Below are 15,044 nucleotides of genomic sequence, written 5' to 3'. Positions count from 1 at the left end.
TGGCATGTGCACAATGCTGTGGGAAACACTCTTGGCATGGCTCTGGGCTATGACTCTGTCCCCGGGCAGAAGTGTCTCCAGTCCGCCAGGGAGACGGCTGCAAGGGGCACGGTTTCTTTCTCCTTTTGGCTACCCTCTGTCCCCCTGGCCCTGAGACCTCCCTGTGGGGAGGGCTATCCTCCATGCCAGACACCGAGCTGTTGGCTATGGCCCGCTCCTGCCGTGCTTCACTGCGTGGTTCTCACTGCCATATCTGCAGCTGCTCCAGGGTTTTGTTTTTTTAAAAAGAACTAGTCCGTCTCCAAATGCCAACCTGCAGTTTCCCCACACTGCAGCATGGCCACCAGACTTTCTGCCAGCTTACTCAGTCATTTCAGAATGCAGACTCCCAGTTTCACCAAATGCATGGTCCTTGTGGATTTAGCAGACCTTGTCCAGCTGGTGCATCGCTGGAACTGGTGTTCTGGGTCACTTTCTGGCTTTTATCTAGTATTTTTCATGGAGGTGTTTTTTTTGCCCTGTCTCACCTAGCCACCACTTTAGGTTCTCACTGTGACATGTTTTAAAGTCAGGAAATATGAGTCCTCCACCTTTGTTCTTTTTCAAGATGTTTTTGGCTATTCGGAGCCCTTTACCCTTCCAAATAAATTTGATAATTGGCTTTTCCATTTCTGCAAAGTAGGTTGTTGGAATTTTGATTGGGGTTGCACTGAATCTGTAAATAAATTTGGGTAGAACTGACATCTTAATGATATTTAGTCTTCCAATCCATGAACATTTCCATTTATTTAGATCTTCTTTGATTTCTTTTAGCAATGTTTTTTAAGTTTTCTGTGTACAGGTCCTTTATATCCTTGGTTAAATTTATTCCTAGACATTTGTTTCTTTTTGTTATTTTAAATGAATTTTTTCTTCATTTCTTCCTCAGATGACTCATTGCTAGTGTATAGAAACACTACTGATTTTTGAATGTTGTGATCTCGCATCCTGTCACTTTGCTGAACTTGTTTATTAGCTCTAGTAGCTTTGTTGTAGATTTTTCAGAACTTTCTATATATAGGCTCATGTCATCTGCAAATAATAGTATAAGTTTTACTTCTTCCTTTCCAATTTGGATGCCTTTTTTTTCTTGCCTAACTGCTCTAGCTAGAAATTCTAGCACGACATTGAATAAACAGGGGTGATAGTGGGCATCCCTGTCTTATTCTAGATCTTAGAGGGAAAGCTTTCATTCTTTTACCATTGAGTACAAAGTTAGCTGGTTTTTTACCATACATGCTCATTTTATCATGTTGAGGAAGTGTTCCGGTGTGCTAATGCTGCCATTTTGCAAAACCACATAAATGGACCGGCTTTTATAAAGGGGCTTTATTTGGTTACAAAGTTACAGTCTCAAGGCCATAAAGTGTTCATGGTAAGGCATCAACAATAGGGTACCTTCACTGGAGAAAGGCCATTGGCATCTGGAAAACCTCTGTTAGCTGGGAAGGCATGTGGCTGGCATCTGCTTGCTCCCAGGTTGCATTTCAAAATGGCGTTCTCCAAAATGTCAGCGTCAGCTTTCAACGGCCGTCTCCAAAATGTCTCCCTAAGCTGCAGCAGCACTGAGCTCCTTCTGTCTGAGCTCTTATATAGGACTCCAGTGATCATATCAAGACCCACCCTGAATGGGTGGGGTCCATATCTCCATGGAAATAATTTAATCAGACATATTACCCATAGTTGATTGAGTCACATCTCCATGGAAACACTCAAAGAATTCCAACCTAATCTACACTTATAAGTCTGTCCCCACAAGATTGCATTAAATAACATGGGGTCCTCTCTTAGCATCTCGGAGACAAACTCTGGGCTTCATCTCCAAATGTCTTTCTGTCTGCATCTCCAAGCATTCGAGTCTGTGTGAGCTCTCAGCAATCGTAAAGGACTCCAGTGAACTAATCACTGGATGGGTGGGGTCACACCTCCATGGAAATGGTCTAATCAAAAGGTCTAACCTACAGTTGGGTGGGGCACATCTCTATGGAAACAACCTAATCAATCGGTCCCACCCTAATCAAAAGTCTAACAAGTCTGCCCCCACAAGGTTGCATTAAAGAACATGGCTTTTGTGAGGGACAAAATGGATACAAACCAGCACAATAGTCATTAGAGAAATAGGTCTATAATTTTCTTGTCTTATACTATCTTTATCTGTTCTTGTTATTAGGGTGATACTGGCTTCATAGAATGAGTTAGGTAGTGTTTCCTCTTCTTCAATACTTTGGAAGAGTTTGCTCAGGACTGGTATGAATTCTTCTTGAAATGATTGGCAAAATTTACTTGTGAAGCTATCTGATCCTGGGGTTTTCTTTGTTGTGAGGTTTTTGATGACTGATTCAATCTCCTTACTTGTAATTGGTCTGTTCAGGTTTCAATTTCTTCTTGACTCAGTGTAGGTTGTTCTTGGGCTTCTAGGAAGTTGTTCATTTCATCTAAGTTGTATAATTTGTTGGCATACAGTTGTTTATAGTAATGTCTTATGATCCATTTTATTTCTATGGGGTCATAGTAATAACACCCATACCATTTCTGATTTCATATGTTTGCATTTTTTTTGTCAGTCTAGCTAAGGGTTTGTCAATTTTATTAATCTTCTCAAATAACCACCTTTGGGTTTTGTTAATTCTCTCTATTGTTTTTTTATTCTCAATTTCATTTATTTATGCTCTAATCTTTGTAATTTCTATCCTTCTCCTTGCTTTGGGATTAGTTTGCTGTACTTTTCTCTAGTTCCTCTGGGTGTGTAGTTAGGTCTTAAATTTTACCTCTTTCTTCTTTAATTAGGCATCTAGGGCTGTGAATTTCACTCTCAGCACTTCCTCTGTGGCATCTCACAAATTTTGGTATGTTGTGTTCTCATTTTTATTCATCTTGAGATATTTACTGATTTCTCTTGCAATTTCTTCTTTGACTCACAGATTGCTTAAAAATGTGTGTTGGTTAACCCCCCTACATTTGTGAGTTTTCCAGTTCTCCACCTTACTGATTTCCAGCTTCATTCCATTATGGTCAGAGAAAGTGCTTTATTTAATTTCAATATTTTTAAATTCATTGAGACTTGTGACCCAACATATGGTCTGTCCTGGAGAAAGATCCATGAGCACTTGAGTTCTTTTATAATATGATTCAAGTTCTCTGTTTCCTTATTGATCCTCTCTCTAGATGTTCTATCTATTAATAAGAATGGTGTATCAAAGTCTCCAACTATTACTTTAGAGACATCTCTTTCTCCCTACAGATTTGCCACTGTTTGCCTCATGTATTTTGGGACACCATGGTTAGGTGCATAAATATTTATGATTGTTATTTCCTCATGGTTGCCCCCTTTTATTTTTACTGTCCTTGTTTCTTATAACAGTTTGCATTTAAAGTCTATTTTGTTCCCCCTACATGGGACATGACTCCCAGGGGTGTAAGTCTCCCTGGCAACATGGGACATAACTCCTGGGGATGAGTCTGGACCTGGCATCATGGGATTAAGAGTCTTCCTGACTAAAAGGGGAAGAGAAATGAAACAAAGTAAAGTTTCAGGGGCTGAGAGATTTCAAATGAAGTCAAGAGGTCATTCTGGAGGTTATTCTTATGCATTATATAGATATCCCTTTTTAGTTTTTAGTGTATTAGAATAGCTAGAAGGAAGTACCTGAAACTGTTGAACTGCAACCCAATAGCCTTAATTCTTGAAGATAATTGTACAACTATATAGCTTACACTGTGTGACCATGTGATTGTGAAAACCTTGTGGCTCACATGCCCTTTATCCAGTGTATGGACAGATAAGCAGAAAAATGGGGACAAAAAAGTAAATGAATAATGGAGATGAATGGGGGAGATGGGTTGTTTTAGATGTTCTTTTTTACTTTTATTTTTTTTTTTGGAGTAATGAAAATGTTCAAAAATTGACTGTGGTGATGAATGTACAATTATATGATGATACTGTGAACAACTGATTGTACACTTTGGATCACTGTATGGTTTCTTACTATATTTCAAAAAAAATAGTCTATCTCAACTGTACTGTCTTCTAGCTCGTTGATTCTTCTGCCTGTTCAAATCAACTATTGTATGCTTCTAATGTATTTTTAATCTCTTCTATTGTGCCTTTCATTCCCATAATTTCTGTTATGTTTCTTTTTATACTCTAAAATCATTCTTCATGCTTACCCAGTGTCCTCTTAATATCTTTTATTTCTTTAGCCATATTTTCTTTCATCTCCTTGAATTGATTTAGGAGAGTTCTTTGAACAACTTTGATTAGTTGTTTCAAATTCTGTGTCTCCTGCAAAGGTTTAATTTGTTCCTGTGACATTGTCATATCTTCCTGTTTCTTAGTATGGCTTGTAATTTTTTGCTGATGTTTCTCTCTCTTGTCTGGGGTTTTATTTTTGATTGGCTTTGTGTTAAGGTTCTTCTTTGACACTTGGTTCAACTTACTCTAAATCTTTAGAACTGCCCATTCTCAACTGATGAGATTTTTTCACTCTTCTTTGTCTGATCCTTGCCCTGAATATGCAGTACAATTTTTAAAATTGCATTATATGTGCAACTGTTTCACCCCCAGGGGAAAGCTTCCTCTATTCCTTCTCCAGGTATCTTTAACTGTTCTCTTTGTTTCTGTTTTGCCTCTATAGCTTTTTTTTTTTCCTTCACTCCTTTCATTGCCTCTAGCTGCTTTTGCCTGGAGTGCAAATTCTGGAAGAAGAGTCACCCCAGAGAGGACTTTCCCAAGTCAGTATTTCTCAGCCAAAACAGGGCCAGAGATCCACGAAGGGGGTACAAACCAACTCCAAAAAGTCTTGGGGAGAGGGTCACAAAAGATGCCAAAAGCCTTTTGACAACTTTCCTGGCCTGCCCAGCATAATGGCATCCTTCAGCAAACTGTTCCCCACAGCCCTAAAAGGCCCCTGCACCTTTAAATCTACATTACCTCTGCCCCATCAGGGGCAGGGTTGAAACAATGCTGTGGGTGGCCTGAAACAGCAGCTCAGAGCTGGGACCCAGCGATCAGAATTTACTGATCCAAAGCCGCCATCAGTGCTTGGCCATGCCCACTTTGTTCTTGGGCAAGAGGACTTCCATGACCCTCTCTGTTCACAGCAGCCAGCCATGGACTGAAGCCAAGGCAGCCAGCCTCGAGGGTGCCAGATGGGCACTGGAAGCTGCCATGGAGCAATTTAGTTACAGCTCTTTGCTGCAGTTTCTCAGCCTCTTAGTCCCACTCTTTCCTGGATGCTCTACCCTGCTCCCCAGAACAGTTGTTTCATACAGTTCCAGCCTGTCTACCAGCTGTTTTGGAGGAGGAGTGAGTCCACCATCTTCCCTAGAAGGCTCAAGTAAGATTATTTTAAGAGTTTTTCTAGTTATTTTTAATTGATCCACATCCCCTGGCCTAGATAAATAGCACACCAAAATGCTGAAGTCTTGGCCATAAGCGTTCTGAAGCAGTTGTGTGTCTTTTAGGAATTGTGGCATCTGAGAGAATGGAAAGAATGTTGCATTGAATATCAGAGGACTAGGGCACCCCCATATCAGGCAGGCACTGAGCTTCTGATCCCAGAATCTTTAGACTTTTGGGATATGGTGATGTGGAGAGTGCAGAAGTTAGAATTCATCACTATTTAGCCCTGCAAAACATTCTCCCTCCTCCTCACACTCAACTGCCTTGGCAGTGGTCTGATGCTTTCCCCAGACAAGTTGGTCTGAAATTGTTTTGTTACCATTTTTGAGTTTATACATTTTAAGAACTAATGTTTTTCAGAGTGAATGTTTTACAGATTTGTAAAAATTTCCTGCTAGCCAGTGTTAAGTCCTCAGACTGTTGGTTATGAAATGCTGTTAGTTGATTTTGATAACATTTACCTAACCCAACCACAGATGATGATAAACACACAGTGCTGTAGCTGACAATGACTTGTGGGTAGGTGTGGAGAGGTGGGCCATGGATTCTTTCTTTGATTTGGTCCCATTTAACAGTTTTGTCAAAGTGGATAAGGATATGCATATGGATGTTCAAAATGATAAGATCTAGAAAGAATAATCCATGGGTTAGAAAAGAGAATTTTGATCTCAACAACTTAGATCAAAATCCTAATACCAGCATGATTTTTTTATGTGAGGGCACAAATATTAATGAGCAGTAATATAAACTCCAAAATAACAATAAAAAAGAAAAAGAAGGCTACTCTCAATCCTGCTACCCTCCAATTTTTTATATTACTTTCTTTTTACTTGATTTTAATAAACATTGTTTTACTCAGAGATATGATGTTAACATAATCAGAAAAGTGTAAAGTCTTGAGCCCATAATTTATAATGCAAACCCATAAATATTAGATATGGGAGAAATGGCATATAAAAATTACTTTAAAAATTGCTTCGCTATAAGTTAACTATAAATCAACAGTGTAATTATTTCAAGCTAATGCAATTCTGACTTCGTTAATGGAACTATGAATATCAGAATAAAAAAATTAGTAGTTCTAATTCACACCACCTCTTCAGACTGTCCCTAGCATGCTGAACTCAGTTCTAGCAGTTTGAGGTGGAGGTTGGCAAGCTGTGCAGAAGACTAAGAAAGGGAGCTCAATAGTGGGAGGGTGGGAAGACCTCCCCTTAGGAAGAGGAGCTGGAAAACAGAGCTAAGTCCCGGAGCAGACGCAACAAAAATTCTCAAATATCAGAAGTTGTTTCATTTAGACAAGTTCTGAAAGTCTTCAGTGTTGCTGGAAAGGGTAGCACAAGAAGGAAGAACTCCAGAGAGGTAGAGAGATAGACTGTTTCAGAATAAGTAAGAATTTATTTACATTTAAAGCTGTTCAAAGATGGAAATGGTTGTCTCACAAGGTAATGAGTTCCTCAACTCTCAAAGGAAGGACTTTGTAGGGATTTTTTTTTTTTTAGGAATTTAGATTGGAAGAAAAAAAAATCATTTCCAATAATGGCATTGTGTAATCTTTCCTTCTAAGAAATATAAATTTCCAAAGATTAAAAATTGTAATTTTGTGTTGTTTTCCTTTCCCCTTACCACCACCCCATTTAGTGAGTGCATAATGAATATCATGACTTATGACTGCTGCTTTCCTACCTATATGATTCTATAACTTGTTGCTATGGCCATTTGAAATCCATCTGGCATGTCTGACTACTTTTGCAGTATAAATATCTCCATCTCTCTTAATGCATGTGATGAATGTTGCATATTTCATGAAGTGATGGAAAAGAGATTGTAGTTAAAAAACAATAGAAATTTGTTTCAAATGTTGGCAATATTTCCTAACTAACTGAAGGGGAAAGCATTTGGCTAATCCAATATATTCTGATTTTTATTTAAGACTTACTTTTCTACTCTGCCTGGCTCTGCCATATGCTATTGAAGCCAAGAACAATTAAAATACAAAGACAGCCTTGAAAATATTTCAACTTTATTCACAAAGTTAAAGCTAAGTGAATGTTATAAATAGAATTAGAAGCCAAGCTATGAGTAAGAAGTAAAATACATACCATAAAAATGATTCCCTTGAAATCTCTTATTGTAACTATAACTATAAAAATTCCAAATCTCATGAAACCAAATGCAATACTAAACACCTGACTGAAAGGTACTATATTAAACACACCACAATTTTTATTTGTGCCACACTGAGACTGAGAATGTCAGCACTGGCTAGTTAGAACATTCCAAAATCACTTTGCTTCAGTAACACTTCAATAGACCTACTCCAATCTGACAAATTCCGCTTCTCCTCCTTAAGCATTACTTGAAGACCTTCCCCACCTGAAATGGAATGGAGCAGCATGGAGCCATCTTGGTGCTACTCAAGATAGTTGAGTGGACATCCAAAGAATGGGAGAGGGAAGAATACAATCTGATGTATGAGCAGGAGAGTTATTGCTTCTAAAAGAGCTGCTCTTTTTATCCCCAGCATGACTTGATAACAACTCAAGACCTTAAATCATTTACAAACTGTGTCTCAAAGGTGGAGGAAAAGAGATGGTTTTTGGCAAACACTCTGAATCTTACACATCAAATTCAGTCACATCCCTCCAGCAGTCCTCTTCAGGGCTTTACATATTTAACAATGCTGCCCTCCCGCCAATCACTTTTAGATGCTCTCCTCTTTTACTTTGCCCTTTACCTGAGCTGTGTTCTTTAGAATATTAACTGTTGCATACTTCAATCTTTTTGGGTGGATTTGATCTTATGATGCAGTAAAAAATCATTCTGGGCAAAGCAACACTGGCAGAAATGGTGGACTAACATGATAGATAATAAAATTTTCAATACAAAAAAGACCATCAATATTTTTCTTAAAATAACACTTTAGAGAAATCATGAGAGTTTCCAAAAATGATTTCAGTAAGTTCAGAAACTCACATGTGACAATGATGAAGGACTTATTGTATTTACATATATGACGTCTAGGTTTTGAAATTCTGCTCATTAAAAGTAAAAGTACAAAGTAAAACAAAAGGAAAAGAAAGACACTTTTTTAGTCATCCCTAAAACATCTACTGAAATTCATCAATAGTGTTTGATAACCACTTATCTAAGAACCGACACTGCTGAGCAAGAAACTGTTACAAATCCATGAAAGTTTCACTCTGCAAATATAATTTCATAAAATGTAAAAACATATTTAATAACTATATAGCTCCATATCTGCCTCATTAAATGCTTTAGGATGCATTTGCGTAGTATATGGGAAAAACAGGAAGTCCAGTATCTTTTCTGAAGGCTTCAAAAGGAACAGAGTATATTACAGACATTGATTTTTTTATCCTAAAATGTTTTGTCAATTATACTTAAATCTGTGGAACTAGTGAATTCTCCAATGAATTTCAATTATTTTAGTTGTCATTACTCACTTGAAATACTCAATTACCTCTGTTCTCCCCCCAGTTTCCTGTAGCTCTCACCTTCTTTCACACTCCCTATTCCATGCATTTCCTCTCCTTTTCTCATGCTGCTTTTACAGAACAGCTACCAAGAATCAGACTGAAAGCTCCTCCTCCAGCAAGCCTGAGGAGAGAGTGGTCTCCATCTCTTTCAAACGCTCACCACCAATGAGCATTTTGAACTTTCAAATGCTCACCACCTCAAGACTCCTCTCAGGTGTTTGGCTAGTGGAGGCTGAAACCTCAAGCCAGGTCGTTGATGTGGGGCTCCTACTTGGCAGCTAAGGACTGTTAACACATCATTCCAAAAGATACTGAGGGGCCCCCAGCTTCCCTGGGCCAGGTGCCTCTCAGGCACTCTACCTGGGAAAGCTCCTGGAGCAGAACATAAAAAGGCTCATTATGGCTTTACCAGTTCTCACCAAGTGAGTTCCACACTTCAACAAGTGAGTAAATTAACCCACGCAACCCTTAAACTTTAAGAAAACTTGGTAAATGCTTCTTTGTGGAATTATGCAGTGAGTCTCAAAAAATTCTGATGAGGAACTCTTTATGACATATGCATGCTCCTCTGGGGGCATCACCTTTAGAACTGATGATCACAAAATAGTGTCGTTTTTCTTCCTCTTTCCAGAGCCTAACACAATTGCTGGTCCACTGCTGTAATCATATGTGCTTCTGATTGCAAAAATTTAATTACTGAATGAAGGAATGGATGCGTGGAAGGATGAATGATTAAAGATGTGGCTGGCCACAGTTCTAGTTCTGCCTTTGCCTCTGGGCAGGAAATTCCTTTTGTATGTCATTTTCCTCGTTTGTGTTGGGACTGGACATGAAAAATTGAGGTTCTGTATTTTATTTTCAAGTTAATTTTTAAGAATCACTTAATTTTGCTGAAAAATAACATTTCTACCAAAAAAATGGCTTAGTTTGAGTTTTCTAGATCAGTGAGGTGATCAAAACTTAAGTATCTCCATACTTACCTGTGTAGGAGACACCATGATTCTGTAGGTGGTTTCCCCAGGGCGAGGCTTGTCCATTGCATTCTGGATGTGCTGACCCCTGCGATTTCCCCATATGTGGGAAACTTGACTGTATAATTGTCGTAGTGGGGGACTGCGTTAGTGCTGTCCCTTGGGGAAGAAAAAAAACAAAAACTTAACTACCTCCAAGGTTAGTGGTCAACTCAAACTCCTAGAGCAAACATGTTTTGTAATTTGAAGTGACCAAAACTAGGTTTCTGCAACAAATATTCTAACAGATATTGTGAATGATAAGCATATTTTGGACTTAAGGTTAAAGTCAATGTCCTTTGGAACTATTAAAACAAATCTTTTTATATTACAGAGAAGCATTTTGTTCTTTAATCAGACCTTCAGCTTTTGATGACCAAGTCAGAGTACATATAGATTTATCTTTAATTTCAAATAACATTATGTTAACTATTTAGTGACATTCTATATCTATCTGACAAAATCTAAATTACTAGCTGAGTAATCACCATCTCAAAGCACAATGTCTTCCTTTAAAACCTAATCTCCAATTGATAAATGGGTCCTATTAACTTTCCTTAACATGTGCCAACCTCATCCCTTTTGCTCCAATCCTACATTTATCATATTAGCTCTGGTTCTCATCCTGCATGATGGCAAAAGTGTCCTAAATGCTTTCCAAGGCTCTGTATCCTGGCCTCCAGACTGCATCTTCCATGCTGCCAGTAGAGAGACTTTGCAAAACACAGCCCTGAGAGTGGGACTCCCCAACTTAAGCTCTTCACTAGCTCCTCAAGGTCTACATGCTAAAGCATAAAACATGGATTCTTGGCTCTCTATGGTCTGTCCCTACCTGCTTCTACAGCCTCTTCTCTTGCTATGTACCTTTGCATGTTGATGCATGTGACATACTGATGACTTCCCTTTTCTTAAATTCACAATTGTTTCATGCACCCGTGTCATTATTCATATTGCTATCCATACCAAACTCACCTTGCTATGTGGAATACCCTTTCTGTCTGGTAAGACCCAGTTCAAATACCATCTGAGCTATGAAATATTTCCTAAGCATCTTCTCAAGCACCAGGGAGAAGTCACCTCTTCATTCTTTGGAACTCCTTGAAGCCAGAGGCCACATCTGACTGTCTCTAAGTTCCTAGAGCCTGGGGAAGTGCCAGGTCCTTAGCGGGGACTCAGCAGATGTCTGGATGGATAATGTAAATAAAATTTTAAAGAACTGTCAATCAAAGGATAAGCTTTACATTTTTCTCCCATAACTGAATCATTCCATCAGACATAAGTGAAAAATGTTGCAGTTTGAATATATAGAACCAAATGAACAGAATTAGCAAAAATACATAAATAAGAGTCTCCAAGAAAGACCCAGCATTACCTAACATAATTCATCTATCAGGACAGACCATCAACTGCACATTTGCTAATCCTGGGAGTTTTCTATAAGCAAGAACTAATTTGATTTTACCAAGAAAAACTGTCACACAAGATGTCTGAAATTTGCAAATCAAGAATGCTTGATTTATAAACACAATTACAAAACTGAATTACCTTTCAAGATTGTACAAAAACTTTTTGAATTAAAGCTTTGTTCTGTTCAGCTAAATTTAAGACCCTAGACATTTATGAAAGAAAACGATCCTGCATGGTGTCTATTCAAATGCCTCTCCCCAATTTATTTTTTCCAAAAATAAAAAAAGTGAGTGCCAAAGAGGTTAAGGAAATTTCCTGAGCTCGCACATCTTGTTAGCAGCAGGCTTGGGATTTAAACCTGTCTTGAAACTTAGTTTAATCTCTCTTGCCAGTTTGTATGTGTCTTAAACAAAGTCAGCTTTTATTTTAAAACAACTAGAACAACAAAACCACAATGATTCTTGCTTGCAAGCACAAGCATGCATTCATTTAAAAATAGTTATTAAGTGTTCCCTATGTTAGGCAAATATTCAGGGAGAGAGGCACTGTGACAGAGGGAAAGTGCTTTCGAGTTGGCTTTGGAGGAACTGAGTTCCAGCCTACGTAGCCCACCTCCTATTATTTGATTTTACTTGACTGCACCATATTTTCTCTATGTTTAGTATTATAATTGTAATGCACCATAGTTGTTTGGAAGAATCAAATGAGGCAATGTAGCATATTCAATACAATATAAAACAATGCATATATGCAAGGTACTCGTTGATGTTCTGGGAAAAGTAAGGGTCAGCTGGCATCTTGCTCCTGTGTGGTCCATTCCTGGAATCTCAAAACCTTCAAAGATCAAGAGAGAGGCTGACCCACTCAAAGTTGGCAAAATCACATGTAAATGATAAATATTTTACTGATTTTTATTCTAATGTCCAGAGGAAGGGATTCCAGGTGGTTTTACGTCTTTGAGACCAAATCACGGGATCTATTTAAATAAGAACAGGAGAGAAAGTTGCTGAAGCTAACAGTTTAGGTAAGGATGTTGGTTGCTTGAGTATAAGTCACAATTATTAATTGGTGTACTGTGGGAAGCTGGAAAACAGGAGACGGCCATTCTGTAAGGGTGCACTAGAAACCAGCCCACATCTATGGAGTCTGACAATCAAGATAAGGTCTAAATATGGACCTACTTCTAATCAGATTTTTTTTCTTAAATTGAGGCATCTGTGTGTGTGTGTGTGTATATATATTTCCTGTATGTATCAATGAACATAAGAATATTTAGAAAAAGGTCCAGCTTATATTGTAGGCAAAACACTGCCCCAAAGCACACACAGTGTCTTCAAATTTAAGTAGAAAACAATAAAAGGAAAATAATCCTTTTGGAATACCAAAAGAAGTCATGAAGTGCGTCATATGGTACTACATATTTCTATGCATAATACATTGATATGATGGGTAAAAAACAATAAATTTCATGAAAATATCCTACTATAAGGCTTTCATTTTTATCTAGATTGGATGTAGCTATTGTTTTCTTCAAAGGACAACTGCACTTGGTATTTCCTGAGAAAGTTCAACTGTACACAAAGAGGAGATAATGAAAGCTGAAACGATATCAACTTCAGTTGTACTTTTTTTAAAGTGAAAGGAACTAGTCCTATGAGACATACTGACTGCATAATATTTACACATTCCAAAATAACTAAATTAAATAAATATAGCCAGTGTCAACATGAGAACTATTTCTACAACCTATATCAACTAATAATTAGGCTTGGGCCTCCATCCTAGCAGTCAGTGACCCAAAATAAGTTTCACATTTTACTCTTCTTTCCCCCTCTTGAATCTGGGGCAAATGGTGAATGTCATGGAAGAGAAAAATAAACAATGAAATAGAGAAGGCTGAATTGAGTCAGAAACAATTTGAATCTTGAAAGCATCATAAGTAACCAATTAAGAAGAACAGTTTTTGAAAGGCCTCAGAAAACATGGAAAGAACTTTGAAATGTAAAATTTTCTCAAGACAACATTATTTATATAGGACAGGGTTTTTGAACTTCCACACTATTGACATTTAGGACTGGATAACTATTTGCTGTAGGGACTGTCTTGGGCACTGTGGGATGTTTAGCAGCATCCCTGGACTCTACTCACTAGATGCAGTAGCCCTGTCCTCATCCTCCTCCAGGATGTGACAACTACAAATGTCTCCAGACACTGCTAAATCCCTGGAGGACATCACCTCTGGTTGACGACCACTGATGGGCATTCTAGTGGCTGTTAAAATATCTCTCAAATCATAAAAAACAATAAAAGTGAGTTTATGCAATAGTGCTTATTCTTATATGTGACTCTTTTCATTTTTTGTGTTGAAGAGTCACTGCAAAAGATAATCACTGAAAGCATTGTAATGCATAATAAATATGTATACCTCCTACAAGCCCCTTAGGTTAATTGTGATGGAAAGAAAAGATGATGTGGGAAATCATGAGGGAAAAATGCCCAGGACTTTGTTCCTGAGCATATGAGGGGTGGGAGGTAAGGAGAGAGAGACAGAGAGAAAGAGAGAGAGAGAGAGAGACAGACAGAAGGAGGGAGGGAGAGGGAGGGAGGAAATGGACGATGTTAGATTTGCCAGATGCATTTTCACTACAGGGGAGAAGGGAAGGGGGTGAAACAAAGCAATGAATAATTAACATCACTGACCAATCAGCAGATACTCCACCCCCTTCCTTAATGTACTTCAATCATTAGTCTGAAGTCAGGTGAGATGATCCCTCCACAGAGCCATCTAGAGAAAAAAAATTTTTAACAGTCCTATCTCTTTGTTCTTTTTCTGTCCTATTGAAATCTCCTTTATGACATTTAGGCCCCTGATTTTAAGTCACCGTGTAAACTTCCCAATCCTCCCTGCCTTGACCTTCCACTTGGCTTCCACTTAAATAGTGCCTCTGGTCAAATCACTAGTCAATTCTGTCACCTTTCTGTCTCTCTGAAACAGACTTCCTTTCTCTATTAGCTCCCTATTGGTTCTATAATCCATGGCTTACAACCCTCGATGTATACAACTCAAATAAAGGTACATTTGACCTAGAAATGCCTCACTCGCTATGAAATCAATAATAGCAGTGTTATAAAGGTTACATTCTGGAAATTCTATTAATGCACTTTCTGTATTTACCTTTATGAGAGTGATCCATCGCCCTAGCTACCCTGAAACATTTGGAGACATCTGAGGGATGCGAGGAAAGGAGGGGGCGCTGTCCTGTTGCTGTAAAACACCAAGGCAAATGAAGGGTCCATGATGAACTGTTGACTAACAGAGAGTATTTGTTTTTCTTACTAAACATGCTTCACCAAAAGGAAGAAAAGGAATTTTGAAATCAAAATTTCTTTAGTTTCCATGTGACACAATGCAACCCTGGTGGTGTCTCTTGATAGATGATTAAATAGATATGTGGCAGATACAAAGACAGATGGAAAGATACAGGTAGTTAGGTAGGTAGACAGCTAAGAAAGAGAGCTAGCTAGATGATTAATAGATATAGATAGATGGATAGATACGCAGACATAATAGATTTTAATTTTATGCCAAGAATGGGGAGAACTCAGGATATATTGCAGAGCAGTGGTTTCAACCCGTGCCCACACATTAGAATCACTTTGTGAAGTTTTTAGAGATTCTAATGTGCA

General features: G+C 38.3%; 1 non-coding gene across 1 annotated transcript; it reads left to right on the top strand.

Annotated features, from left to right (window-relative positions):
* Positions 1–9,912: 9,912 nt before the first annotated feature.
* LOC119523892 lies at positions 9,913–10,074 on the top strand. Its single transcript, XR_005214696.1, has one exon. It is a non-coding gene; the product is annotated as a U1 spliceosomal RNA (small nuclear RNA).
* The last annotated feature ends 4,970 nt before the right edge of the window (positions 10,075–15,044 follow it).

The sequence above is a fragment of the Choloepus didactylus genome, chromosome X, assembly GCF_015220235.1.
Source record: "Choloepus didactylus isolate mChoDid1 chromosome X, mChoDid1.pri, whole genome shotgun sequence".
Lineage (NCBI taxonomy): Eukaryota > Metazoa > Chordata > Mammalia > Pilosa > Megalonychidae > Choloepus > Choloepus didactylus.
The sequence above is the reverse complement of the archived record's forward strand: the minus strand, read 5'-3'. Positions and strand labels throughout refer to the sequence as shown.